The sequence below is a fragment of the Chiloscyllium plagiosum genome, unplaced genomic scaffold (assembly GCF_037043375.1).
Source record: "Chiloscyllium plagiosum isolate Xiang-an unplaced genomic scaffold, Cpla_swu_hap1 HiC_scaffold_40, whole genome shotgun sequence".
Taxonomy (NCBI): Eukaryota; Metazoa; Chordata; class Chondrichthyes; order Orectolobiformes; family Hemiscylliidae; genus Chiloscyllium; species Chiloscyllium plagiosum.
The window spans coordinates 21,688,131-21,700,972 of record NW_028270178.1 but is presented as its reverse complement, the minus strand read 5'-3'; the positions used below and the strand labels follow the sequence as shown (position 1 = coordinate 21,700,972).

The 12,842-nt window shown below is 42.4% G+C and overlaps 1 pseudogene; it reads right to left on the bottom strand.

The window, feature by feature from the left end:
- The window catches only part of LOC148138399 (uncharacterized), a 52,444-nt pseudogene that overhangs the window by 31,293 nt on the left and 8,309 nt on the right, over nt 1-12,842 (bottom strand).

The following is a 12,842-nucleotide window of genomic DNA, read 5'->3' as shown; positions in this document are numbered from 1 at the left end:
ACGGTAGATCGAGAAGCAGGAGAAACAACATTTCAAGCATAATTCGTAAAGAAAGGCTTATGCTTGAAACTTTGACTGTTCTGCTCCTCGGATGCTGCCTGACCCGCTGTGCTTTTCCAGTGCCACACTCTCCATCTTCGAAGATTTGCTCTCCGCTGCTTGCCATTCCTTATTTACATGTTGATGGCAGCACAGGGATTTCTGGAGCACGACAAATGAGATACTGCTCCCTTTGGGAACTTGAATTAATGACAGAAGCTACTGGAAACACTGAAGACTTCCAACAGTGACTGCACAGATGGGGAAAGAGGATTAATGTGTCAGATCCAGCCTCAAACAATCAGTGGTGCTGAGTTTTACATTTTATCATGAAATTAACATTTTCTCTATTTCAAATCTTTCAGACTAATGCTCAATTATTTTGCAAAATTGTGCTCAATTTTGAATAAAATCGAACTGGACAAGTTCACAAATATCCAAACAACATTCTTTATAATGTACAGCCTGTTTTATTTCTCAATCTGAACCTATTACAAACTGAGTTGTCAGTGTACAGACAGAATCTATTTGCTCACATGAGCTGGTTTATTGACCTTGACAGACTCTGAGCATTTCTGCAAGGTGGCTGCAGTTACCATTCCTGGACAGTAGAGATTTCTAACCTACGGAACAGTGAAGTTCCCGGATCAAAGACATCGCAACAACAGAGAATAATTATTACCCGCGTGTTGGACAGTATGAGGGAGGGAGAAGCAATAATTGTCGCCCTCGTGTTGGACAGTGTGAGGGAGCGAGAGACAACAATTATCGCCTTGGGGTTGGACAGTGTGACTGAGCGAGAGATAATAATTATCGCCCTCGCGATAGACAGTGTGAGGGAGGGAGAGACACTTATTATCGCCCTCGTGTTGGACAGTGTGAGGGAGGGAGAGACAATGATTATCGCCCTCGTGTTGGACGGAGTGAGAGAGGGAGGGAGAGGCGATAATTGTCGCCCTCATGTTGGACAGTGTGAGGGAGGGAGAGACAATAATTAAAACTCTCTTGTTGGACGGTGTGAGAGAGGGAGAAACAATAATTATCGCCCTCATGTTTTACAGTGTGAGGGAGGGAGAGATAATAATTATCGCCGTCGTGTTCGACAGTGTGAGGGAGGGAGAGGCAATAATTACCGCCCTCGTGTTGGATAGTGCGAAGGAGGGAGACAATAATTATCGCCCTCGTGCTGGACCATGTGAGGGAGCGAGAGACAATAATTATCGTTTCCGTGTTTGACAGTGTGAGAGAGGGAGAGACAATAATTATTGCCCTCATTTTGAACAGTGTGGTGGTGTGTTTGAGAGGCAATAATTATCGCCATAGTGTTAGACAGTGTGAGGGAGTGAGAAGCAATAATTATCGCCCTCATGTTGGACAGTGTGAGGGAGTGAGAGGCAATAATTATCACCATCATGTAGGACAGTGTGAGGGTGTGAGAAATAATAATTATTGCCCTCGTGTTGGACAGTGTGAGGGAAGGAAGGAGAGATAATAATTATCGCCCTCTTATTGGGCAGTGTGAGGGAAGGAGGGAGAGACAATAATTATCGCCCTCGTGCTGGACAATGTGAGGGAGTGAGAAACAAATTCAAGAATCTCTCCGCGCTCCCCCCCAATAACCACCATCATTAACTTCAGGAACGGCACTTTACCGACACAATCCTCTCTTCCTCCGACTCTGCTCCTTTCTGGCTGGGACCAGCCGTCGCAGCCATTTTAGCTCCAGGCCCCGCCCCCTCGGGCACCGCGAGATGGCGGTTAACGGCCGCTCTCGTGCGCCGAGTGACCGTTAGCAGATGCTTCAAGGGAAACTCTTTATAGAGAAACAAACCTTTCAGGGGAGAAAACACAAAAGGGGCCGACTCCAGATGCGGCCAAACACAATACTATGGATCAGAATGAAATATCCTCACAGAGAGGTGAAAGTGATAGAGGAATTTTGTGTCCCCGCATCAAGTTTCAAAACACACTGCCGCGAAGGACGGCCTGCCCCCCGGGACTCGAAACATTATCTCTGCTTTATCTCTGTCTGGGCAGATGCTGCCAGACCTGAAAGACAGTAACAGATACTCAGTGGGGTGAGTCCTCGTTCAGGATTCTCTGAAGGGTCAGTTGGCGGCTGGAATGCAATGGGAACAAATGTGTGAGGTTATGCGCTGGATTAAAAGGAGAGAAGGTCCTGGGGGCGGTGGTACTGAGTCCTCCTTCACACATCTCTTTCTGGAATGTGCTTTTGCAAAGGAAGTCTGAAAAAGATGCAGTGCTTCTGTTAAGGTTTATCCCAACACCAATAGCATGACACATTAGAGGTACAGTTTGCAGATGACACCAAAATTGGAGGTTTGTGGACAGCGAAGAAGATTACCTCAGATTACAACAGGATCTGGACCAGATTGGGCCAATGGGCTGAAAAGTGGCAGATGGAGTTTAATTCAGATAAAAGTGAGTTGCTGCATTTTGGGAACGCAAAACTTAGCAGGACTTATACACTTAATGGTAAGGTCGTAGGGAATGTTGCTGAACAAAGAGACTTTGGAGTGTAGTTTCATACTTCGTTGAAAGTGGAGTTGCAGATCGATAGAATAGTGAAGAAGGCAGTTGGTATGCTTTCCTTTATTGGTCAGAATATTGAGTACAGGAGTTGGGAGGTCATGTTGCAGCTGTACAGGATGTTGTTGACGACACCTTTGGAATATTGTGTGCAATTCTGGTCTCCATCCTATCGGAAGGATGTCATGAAACTTGACATGGTTTGGAAAAGATTCACAAGTGTTGAAGGATTCGAGTTGCAGGGAGAGGCTGAACAGGCTGGGGCTGTTTTCACTGCAGCGTCAGAGGCTGAGATGTGACTTTGTAGAGGTTTCTAAAATCATGAGGGTCATGGATAGCGTAAATAGACGTGTTTTCCCTGGGGTCGGGGAGTCCAGAACTAGAGGGCATGATTTAGGGTGAGAGGAGAAAGATATAAAAGAGTCTGAAGGGACATTTTCTTTATGCAAAGTGTGGTGCATGAACTTCCAGACAAAGTGGTGGAGGCTGGTACAATTACAACATTTAAAAGGCATCTGATGGGTATATAAAAAGGACGTGTTTTTAGGGATGGGGCCAAGTGCTGGAAAATGGGACTACATTGGATTGGGATATCTGACTGGCATGGACGAGTTGTACCGAAGCGTCTGTTTCCTTTGTGTACATCTCTATGTCTCTCTACTATGTGGGCTGTTCCCCAGGGTGCACACTGAGACAAATATCTACTTAACCTGGAGGAACATCAACTCGGTGAAATATGCTATTTCGTTTGCCTGGAATTTGTTGGATTTCCAGAGCCCTGACCGAATGTCACAGACTGGCACATTGCATGGTCCAGGTCTACGTGCTGTTGGATATAGACATAAAGCTCGGGTCAGCTGCCGCCAAGGCACAGTGGGGAAAGTCCACCGCTTGAGAAATTTCTGTTGAAGTTAAAGGTGGGATCTGATCATTTATGGGATCATTCAGGTCATCTTTGTGTAAATATTGACTTTTGAACGTAAGAAATGTTTTTCATTTGTTTGGTAGGGTTGAGTCAAACTGTGATGTTTGTTTGGTTTCTTCACCAAAGCAATGTTTTTGAAAGTAAAAGTAAGTACTAATCTGAAGGTGTTGGGCGATAAAACCAGGGTGAAGGTCCGACTCAGGACGATCTGTTGGAGAAGGTTTCCCATCACCCGTCCTGTGGAGAAGGGCTAGCAGCCAGGACATCAAAATCTCACTTCCATTAATGTGACCACACACCAGTCAGAATATTTCAGTCCCGAAATAAATCATTAATTCTGATGGAGAATAGAGAAACCACTAACCAATTAGTGAAGAGCTTTACTATCCAATTCTTGAAACTGTTGCTCTTCCTGGTGATTCATCGTTCTGCCCTGTGTATTGGAAGATAACAGGTGGAGGAGCTGCATTAAAAAGGGAGAAAGAAAGCAGGAAACATATGCCAGTTAGCGTATCATGTCACATGGAATCTGTTGGAAAGTATTATAGATTATATTTAGATTACATTACAATGTGGAAACAGGCCCTTCGGCCCAACAAGTCCACACCGACCCGCCGAAGCGAAACCCACCCATACCCCTACATTTACCCCTTACCTAACACTACGGGCAATTTAGTATGGCCAGTTCACCTGACCCTGCACATCTTTGGACTGTGGGAGGAAACCGGAGCACCCAGAGGAAACCCACGCAGACACGGGGAGAACGTGCAAACTCCACACAGGCAGCCGCCTGAGGCGGGAAATGAACCCAGGTCTCTGGCGCTGTGAGGCAGCAGTGCTAACCACCGTGCCACCGTGCCGCCCGCACGGGGTTGTGTCTTTGGGGTCCTGAAGGGAGAGGGTAATCAGCTCCATATTGTGGTCCACATTGGTAACAACGAAATATGTAGAAAGAGGGAGAGGGATGTAAAGCAGGACTTCAGGGAGCTAGGATGGAAGTTGAAAGCTCGAACAAGCAGAATTGTTATCTCTGGTTTGTTACCCGTGCCACGTGATAGCTAGGGAAGGAACAGGGAGAGATATCAGCTGAACGCGTGGCTGTCGGGATGGTGCAAGAGGGAGGGTTTCAGGTATATGGATATTTAGGGCTCATTCTGGGGAAGATCCGACATCTACAAACAGGACAGTACAATGGTGACTGAAAGAACTTTTGACGAGGACTTGTTTACTGAAGTGGTATGGGCTGAGGTTAGAAACAGAAGAAGAGAAGTCCCACTGCTGGGAGTTTTTAAAATAGGTTTCCGTAAAGTTTAAGAAATGTGAGGAGAGGATTGGCAAAATGATTCTGGGTAGGAGTGAAAGGAACAGGGTGGTCATTATGGGGCTTCAACTTCCCCAATATTGACTGGAAATGCTCTAACTCTATTACATCGGATGCAACAGTTTTTGTCCAATGTGTGCAGAAGGGTTCCCTATCACAGGTATATGAGGGGCCGACAAGAGGGGTGGCCACATTGGATCTGGTACTTGGCAATGAACCACGTCAGGGGATTGATTTAGTTGCAGATGAGCACTTTGGAGAGAGTGCTAAAATTCGATTGTGTTCAGTTTAGCGAAGGAAAGCGATCGGTACATGCCACATGGGAAGTGTTGGAGACGGGAGACGGGCAATTATAATGCGATTAGGCAAGACTTAGGAAGCACAGAATGGATTAATAAAATTCAGGCGAAGGGGACAATCGAAATATGGAGCTGGTTTAAGGAATAGATATTGCGTGTCCTTGATAGATATGACCCTGCCAGGCAAGGAGAAAGTGATAAGGTAAGGTAAGTTTGGTTTACTAAATAAATTGTAACTCTTGTTCAGCGGAAGAGGGAGGTTTATGTGACATTGAGACAAGATGGTTGAGATAAGACGATGGAGAGCTACAGATTAGCTAGGAAGGATTTGAAGAGAGAGTTAAGAGAGCAAGGAGGGGATATGAACAGTTTTTACCACGTAGAATAAAGGAGAACCATAAAGCTTTCTATAGGTCTGTGAGGAATAAAAGAATGACTAGTGCAAGAATAGGGACAGTCAAAGTCAAAAAGTGGGAAGTTGCATGTGGACACTGTGGAGATTGGAGAGGTGCTAAACGAATATATCTCATCTGTTTTCGCTCAGGAAAAGGAAAATATTGTAGATGAGTAGGCTAAGTTAAGGGATAGAAAGGATTAGTAAAGAGGAGGTGCTAAAAATTCTGGAAGATGTGAAATTGGATAAGTCCCCAGGGCCAGATGGGATTTATCTGAGGATTCTCTGGGAAGCTAGGGAGGCGATGGTGGAGCCTTTAACTTTGATCTTTGAGTCGTCATTGTCTACAGGTTCAGTACCGGAGGACTGGAGGATTGCACATTTTGTGCCCTAGTTCAGGAAGGGCAGTAAATATGACCCAGATAGTTATAAACCAGTGAACCTTATATCTGTTGTAACAAATGCTTTGGAAAGGATTATAAGGGATAGGATTTATAATCATCTAGCAAGCAACAATTTGATTGGAGATAGTCAACACAGTTTTGTCAAGGGCAGATCGTGTCTCACAAATCTCATTGAGTTTTTGAGAAGGTAAACAAGCATGTGGATGAGGGTAGGGCAGTTGACGTGGTGTTAATGGGCTTCAGTTAAGCCTTTGATAAGGTTCCACGTTGTAAGAGTCTGGATAAATTGCGGAGGCATGGGATTGAGGGTGATTTAGCAGTTTGGATTAGAAATTGACTTTCTGTAAGAAGGCAGTGAGTGGTGGTTGATGGAAAATATTCAGCCTAGAGTCCAGTTACAATTGGTGTGCCACAAAAATCTGTTTTGGGACCACTGTTGTTTGTCAATTTCTATAAATGACTTGTACACAGGCATAGGTGAATTGGTTAGTATGTTTGCAGATGACACTAAAGCCGGTGGAGTGGGGGACAGTGTGGAATAATGTTGCAGATTACAGAAGGACTGCAGGTAAAATGCAGAATTGGGCTGAAGTGGCAAATGAAGTTCAATGCAGATAAATGTGAGCTGATTCACTTTGGGAAGAGTAACAGGAAGGCAGAGTACCCGGTCAATGAAAAGATTCTTGGCAGTTTGGATGTGCAGAGGTGTCTTGGTGTCCATGCACATATATCCCTGGAAGTTGCCACCCAGTTGATAGTGCTGTTTAGAACGCATATGTGTGTTGGGTGACATTGGGAGAGGGATTGAATTCCGGAGCTGTGATATCATGCTGCAACTGTACAAAATGTTAGTGCAGCTTCACTTGGAATATTGTGCACAGTGCTGGTCGCCACATTGCAGGAAGGATGTGGAGGCATTGGGAAAGGTACAGAGGAGATTTACCAGAATGTTGCTTGTCTGGAGGGAAGGTCTTACGAGGAATGGCTGAGGGACTTGGATCTTTTCTCATTGAAAAGAAGAAGCCTTATAGGGGATTTAATGGGGAAATACAAGATGTTCAGAGGAGTAGATAGGATGGACAGTGTGAGTCTTTTCCTAGGATGATGACTTGTATGAGGAGGCATAGCTGCAAGTTGATGGGTGATGGATTTAAGACAGATGTCAGAGACAGGTTCTTCACTCAGAGAGTGGTAAGGCTGTGGAGTTCCCTGCCTGCCAATGTATTTAACTCAGCCACATTCGGTTCATTTAAACAGTCCTTGGATAGGCATATGGATGATGATGATGATGGGATAGTGTAGGAGGAAGGGCTTATATTAGTTTGCAGGTGTGCGCAACATTGAGGGCTGAAGGTTCTGTTCTACACTGTATTGTACTATGTCCTGTACATAATATAATATACAAACATACATAGTATATTTGGATCTTCCCCTGGAATGTTTTCCACCTGCATGCTGGAGACTCAAAGAGGAGTTTCACTATTCTCCAACCTGTGTAAACCTTTGAGCGCCTCAATAGTTTCTGGAGCCAGCAGTCTCATACTCCCTTGCCAACCCACTGATCATGCTCTCAGAGAGCACAGTTTTGATGTGCAGCACAGAAACAAGTAAGGTATAATGAGCGGATAGACTTACCTGGTCTGTTCTGCACGAAATTTCTAACATGCAACTCTATTTATGTAGAAGCACGCACACCTCCAATACGGAATATTATTTATGTAATAACACAAACAGTTTGAATATGCAACAATATTTATGAATGAACACGAACAACTCCATTGCATAATAATGTTTACATATACATAAACAGCTTTAATGACCGTATCTCAACTGAAACAGTACCAATACAAAACAATATTTACGGACAAACACCAACAGTTAGAATACACATGAACATTTATACAGAAACAAAAACACTTCAAATGTGCGCTAATATTCACCCATAAACACGAATACTTCCAATCTATAACAACATTTATGTAAAACAAGGACAGCGCCGTCTGCAATAATAGTACGCAAACAGGTCCAATGCATGATGATGTTTATTTTTATATACGAGAAATTCCAATACAGAATAGTATTTATGCATGGCCACAATGTAATCCAACATACAACAATGCGAATACATTATATATAAACATATACGTGCATTTATTTGTAGAAACACATGTATGTATAACATGTAATGTTGTTTACATGAATGATTAAAGAGTGGAAGCGAATGTGCTGTAGCCAGGTTTGTGGATGACATAAAAATAGGTGGGAAGGCAAATTACGAGAGGGGTACAAACAGTTTAGAGAGATATTCATCGGTGAACTATTTGTACCAGAATTTGTCAAATAGGAAATCACGTTGCATAGTGTGAATTTGCTCATTTTGGAAATTCGAACAGCAGAACAGAACAACATCCTAAGAGAGAAAAGTTTTCAGAAAGCTGTAACAAAAGGAGACTTAAGATGAAATATGCACAAAACACAGCAAACTAGCACAGAAGTGCAGCAGGTAATCTAGAAGTCTGATGGAATATTGGATCTTATTTCAAGGGGGTCAGAGTGTAAGTGCTGGGAAATCTTCCTGCTTCTGTACAAGGTACTGATAGAGTCCTGTGAGCAGTTTTTGTTCCCATATTGAAAGAAAGAAGATCCAACATACAATGTTTATAAAAGGCATAACAAGTCAAACTGACAACAGTGTTTAGGTATAGCTGCAAACATATTCAGTGCAAAACTGTATTTACATAGAGACACAAATGTCTCCAACATACAACACTCTCTATATACAGTGACACGGACACGTCATACGTATAACAGTTGTTATATATTGAGCCAAAACCTACAACAGACAATTATATTTACATACAGGCACAAACATTTCGATGCTATTGCATGAAGAATTTGCAATATGTTACATGAAGCATTCAGAATCAAGTAGACAAATGCATGGTGCAAATTAATATCACAAGAACTTTGAACTATTTAAACTGGGTGAGGTACAGGAGTTTTTATTAAAATTTCCAGAAGATGCATGTAGAATAGAGAGTATGGAAAGGGACAGGAACAGAACTTCAGGCACATAAGGTAATGGGACAATATGAGAAGAATAGCAGTCAGTGAAGGACGAAGAGTGTTGTATTTAAATGTATGCAACATATGAAACAAGATAAATGAGTTTATAGCGCAAGTTGAAATTGGCAGCTACAATGATGACGTGATACGACATGGCATTGAACTCCTCTGTTCATTAAAGCAAACACCCAGAAAAGCTCGCCTCACCTCGTAGTCTCTTAAAATATGAACGAGCAAGAACTCACAAATTCCACTATTTGAAGAAAATAATATCAATTTAGATTTTTTAACTCTAAAATTGAACATTAAACAAAAACTATTTGCAATTCTAAACTCTCCTTTCCCTTCTCTGCTTATTATCTGTCTTCCAATCTACAACAGTATGCTGTTCTAATAAGACACTGACTGAAATTACGTCAACTTAGTTTCAAAATCACACAGCGGCTGTCACTTCTGTGAATTTACTCTTCCAGCTGAAGATCTCCCGGGATCATCACCTTTCTTTTTACTGTGAATATATTTCATATGAAAAGGTACGTTGGATAGAGAGTATTTCCGAATTTGTTGGTCTCAGTCGGTGGCAGTTACCCTTTGTCCAGTTTCCAAAATGCATGTTTTTTTTTAATATCCCAACATCGGATCATTTCAGTGGTTCAATGTTGGCAAAACAATAAATTCAAACTTGATTGGTTTTTTTTATTCTGGGGCATAATTTAAACTGATTTGTTAAATTCGAATTGTTGTCAAAACAGTCTTCCAACTCAGGCATCTATTTCCAATACAATCTGGGACTGTGATCTCGTCATAGACACAGGTGCCTGTAAGCTCTCAGTTCATTCAATTTCTCTTACATGTCCTGCACACTCATTCAGCTCTGTAACAGAGCTCATCACAGTAATGTGTTTGCAAGGGGTTTGTGGATGGGCAGTAAATACCCAAGAATACATATCCCATTAAAAGTAACAAGAAATGGTCAAAGAGGTTTGCATTGCCTTGTCAATAAGAAGACTTTTGAGACCCCTGTTCATTTTTCTTTCCTTCTACCCCTACACTACCGCCTAACTGTGGTTGTGTTTATTTTCCCCAGCATTCATTTTGTGTGTGTGTGCAGGTGTGAGACATGTTGAAATGCAACAGGTGTGCAAATCTTTATTCAATTTCCACCACCAGGAAGAAAGGAAACACCCGAGTGAGACAGTTGTTTATTTTTTACCTTTTTATTACTTTTTTTCCACAGAGTGAACAGGATGTCTGACACTCCTGTTTCTTTTTTATTCCCCCACACTACCTCCTAACTGCGGAAGTGCTTATTTTCCCCCTAGCACCCATTTTGTGTGTGTGCAAGTGTGAGACACAGTGAAAGACAACAGGTGAAAAAAAATCTTTATTCAATTTCCACCACCAGGAAGAAAGGAAACATCCGAGTGAGACCCTTGTTTATATCTGTCATACAGGGCTCTGTTATGGGCCCTGGTTAACAGCACCAAGCAGGGATTTCATATTCGATTAGATCTACCAAATCCTTGTTCTAAACGCTACAGAAGGCATTTAGAGGGACAGGATGTATTTAGAAAGGCATAATGCGATTAGGGATCAACCATAAGGCTTTGTGCGTGGAAAATAATATCTCCCTAACTGGATTGAGTTTTGAAGAAGTGACGAATACGACTGATGAAGGAAGAGTGGTGGATGCTCTCTGCAGTGACTTCAGCAAGGTATTCGACAAGGGTCCGTGTGACCAGTCGGAACTCGTTCCACTGTGACATGCAATTTATGTTAATTGGATGTGAAGACAGGATGGATGGTTGTAAGTTGTAAGTTTGCAGGTGACACCAAAATTGATGGTGGAATAGGCATTAAAATAGGTCGTCTCAGAGTGCAACAGGACCTTGATTAGATGGGCCATTGTGCTGAAGCGTGACAAGGGGACTTTAATATAGAGAAATGTGAATTTCTACAATTTGGCAGTGCAAATCAGGGCTGGGAATGATTTGCAGGTAGACAGATATTCCTTGGATCATCGGAGGCCTAGGATTGTAGAGATTATAAAATTACAAGGTTGATGTGTCTAGCCAGGTCTTTTTCCAGGGGCAAGGGCTCCAAAACTAAAATGTGTCGGTCTTAGTGGAACGGGGACACATGTGTTCCTCTGAATGAATTAATGCTTTATGTACTGTCAGACATCTATCAGGTGGAACCAAGAAAAATGTTCTGTCACCTGGCATTGACCATGCCAGATGCCCTCAAAACATTTAAGGAATGTAGCCCAGAACCTAATATTTCTGCTTATTTTAAGCAGGTGTAAAGTGGAATAATGCAGCTGGTCCACCCCCTCGATTTTAAGCAAATCGGTATTTATTTACACACGAGGAAAAGAGAACAGAATACCGAATAACATAACTGCACTGAAAACCCAGTCAACTCCATCACAACTTAATGATGCTGTTTCAAGTACTTACAACATCCTCATAAATCCCCTTGACAAAAGAAAAATGGTAAAATGAATCAGAGGTCCTTACAGGAGCGATGTCAGAGAAAGACAGAATGGATCAGCATGGGACTGCTTCTTTGGGTTGCCATCAGCTTCTCTGGGTTCCCAGCTAAATTATGAACAGTGGATGTAAACAAACCAGCTGGCTAAAACGAAACCAAACCAAACCCTGATCTAGGAGATCTGCCCCCCCCCCCCCCACCCCCTCTTTAATTGTACACATGTTTTGAAGGAAAGAAGAACTGAAAAATCTTTTCACGTACATAAACCCAGATATATCGGAACCCGTGCCTTTAGGACCCGTCTGAAAAAAAAAACAAGCTCTAAATAAACATGGTGATGGGGCAACATTGTCAAAATCTGTTTATAAAAATAAATGCACAAATGGAATTCCATATCTCAATCACCTAGATAATCTGGCCTATAAGTCCTCACATGGCCCTTAATGTCTAATGCCACGTTTCTAGCGCTCCCTGTGATTATGCATGGTCAGCAGTAGATTTAAATTATTTTATTCCTCAGCTATCCATATCTTCCTTGAATAATTTTGATGTAAAATTTGCAAATCTCTGAGTCGTCCGTATCTGTTGAAAAAATTGAGTTACTCCTCCACAATCCTTTTAGCTCTGATATTGCATAATGGAGTGGCCTCTGGAAATCTAGTGGGCTCATTTATTATTGTAATTCTCACTTTTTGTTTTAGGTAGGGGTCCTATGCAATCTTTTAAGACTCTTGAAAAGTGTTCGGCAAACGCAGGAATAGGTATTAAAGGTACGGGTTTCTCCACTCTTCACTTGACACTCTAACCTCACTCTACATAAATGAGCATTTGTTCTCTCGCCGCGTTGCTGGCACGTTTTCAGGGAATAGTCCTTCAGAGCTACATATTTCATCAGGTTTTAACATCAAAGATTGAGCGGATCCTGCATCTCTTAACCTTTTAACCACTTTACCTGCTGCTCCTGGCCTACGCAAAAAAAAAAGCTTAGCCTACGCAGGTTCATAGTTTAAGAAGAGCTGGCACTTCCTCTATAACCAATCTCCGACCAGATTGTACAGTCTGGTGCATCTTTGTAGCCCACACTGTGCTTTCCGTTACCATTCCAACAAACTACATGGCTTATCCTATTTTCCTAACACCACAATGCTGTGGTTTCATGTGTCCTACTTTATTATCGTGAAAAGACTGGACTCTTTGTACATGTGTTTCTCCTTCAAAGGTTTTTTTTTAACCCCGTGGTAAGTTATCCACACGATCTCCACAAGAACTGCAGTTCCCTTAAAACGTGAAGACTTCTCTTTTCGTCAATTTCTATCCCTTACGGATTGGAATTGACGTTGGATGCCAACAT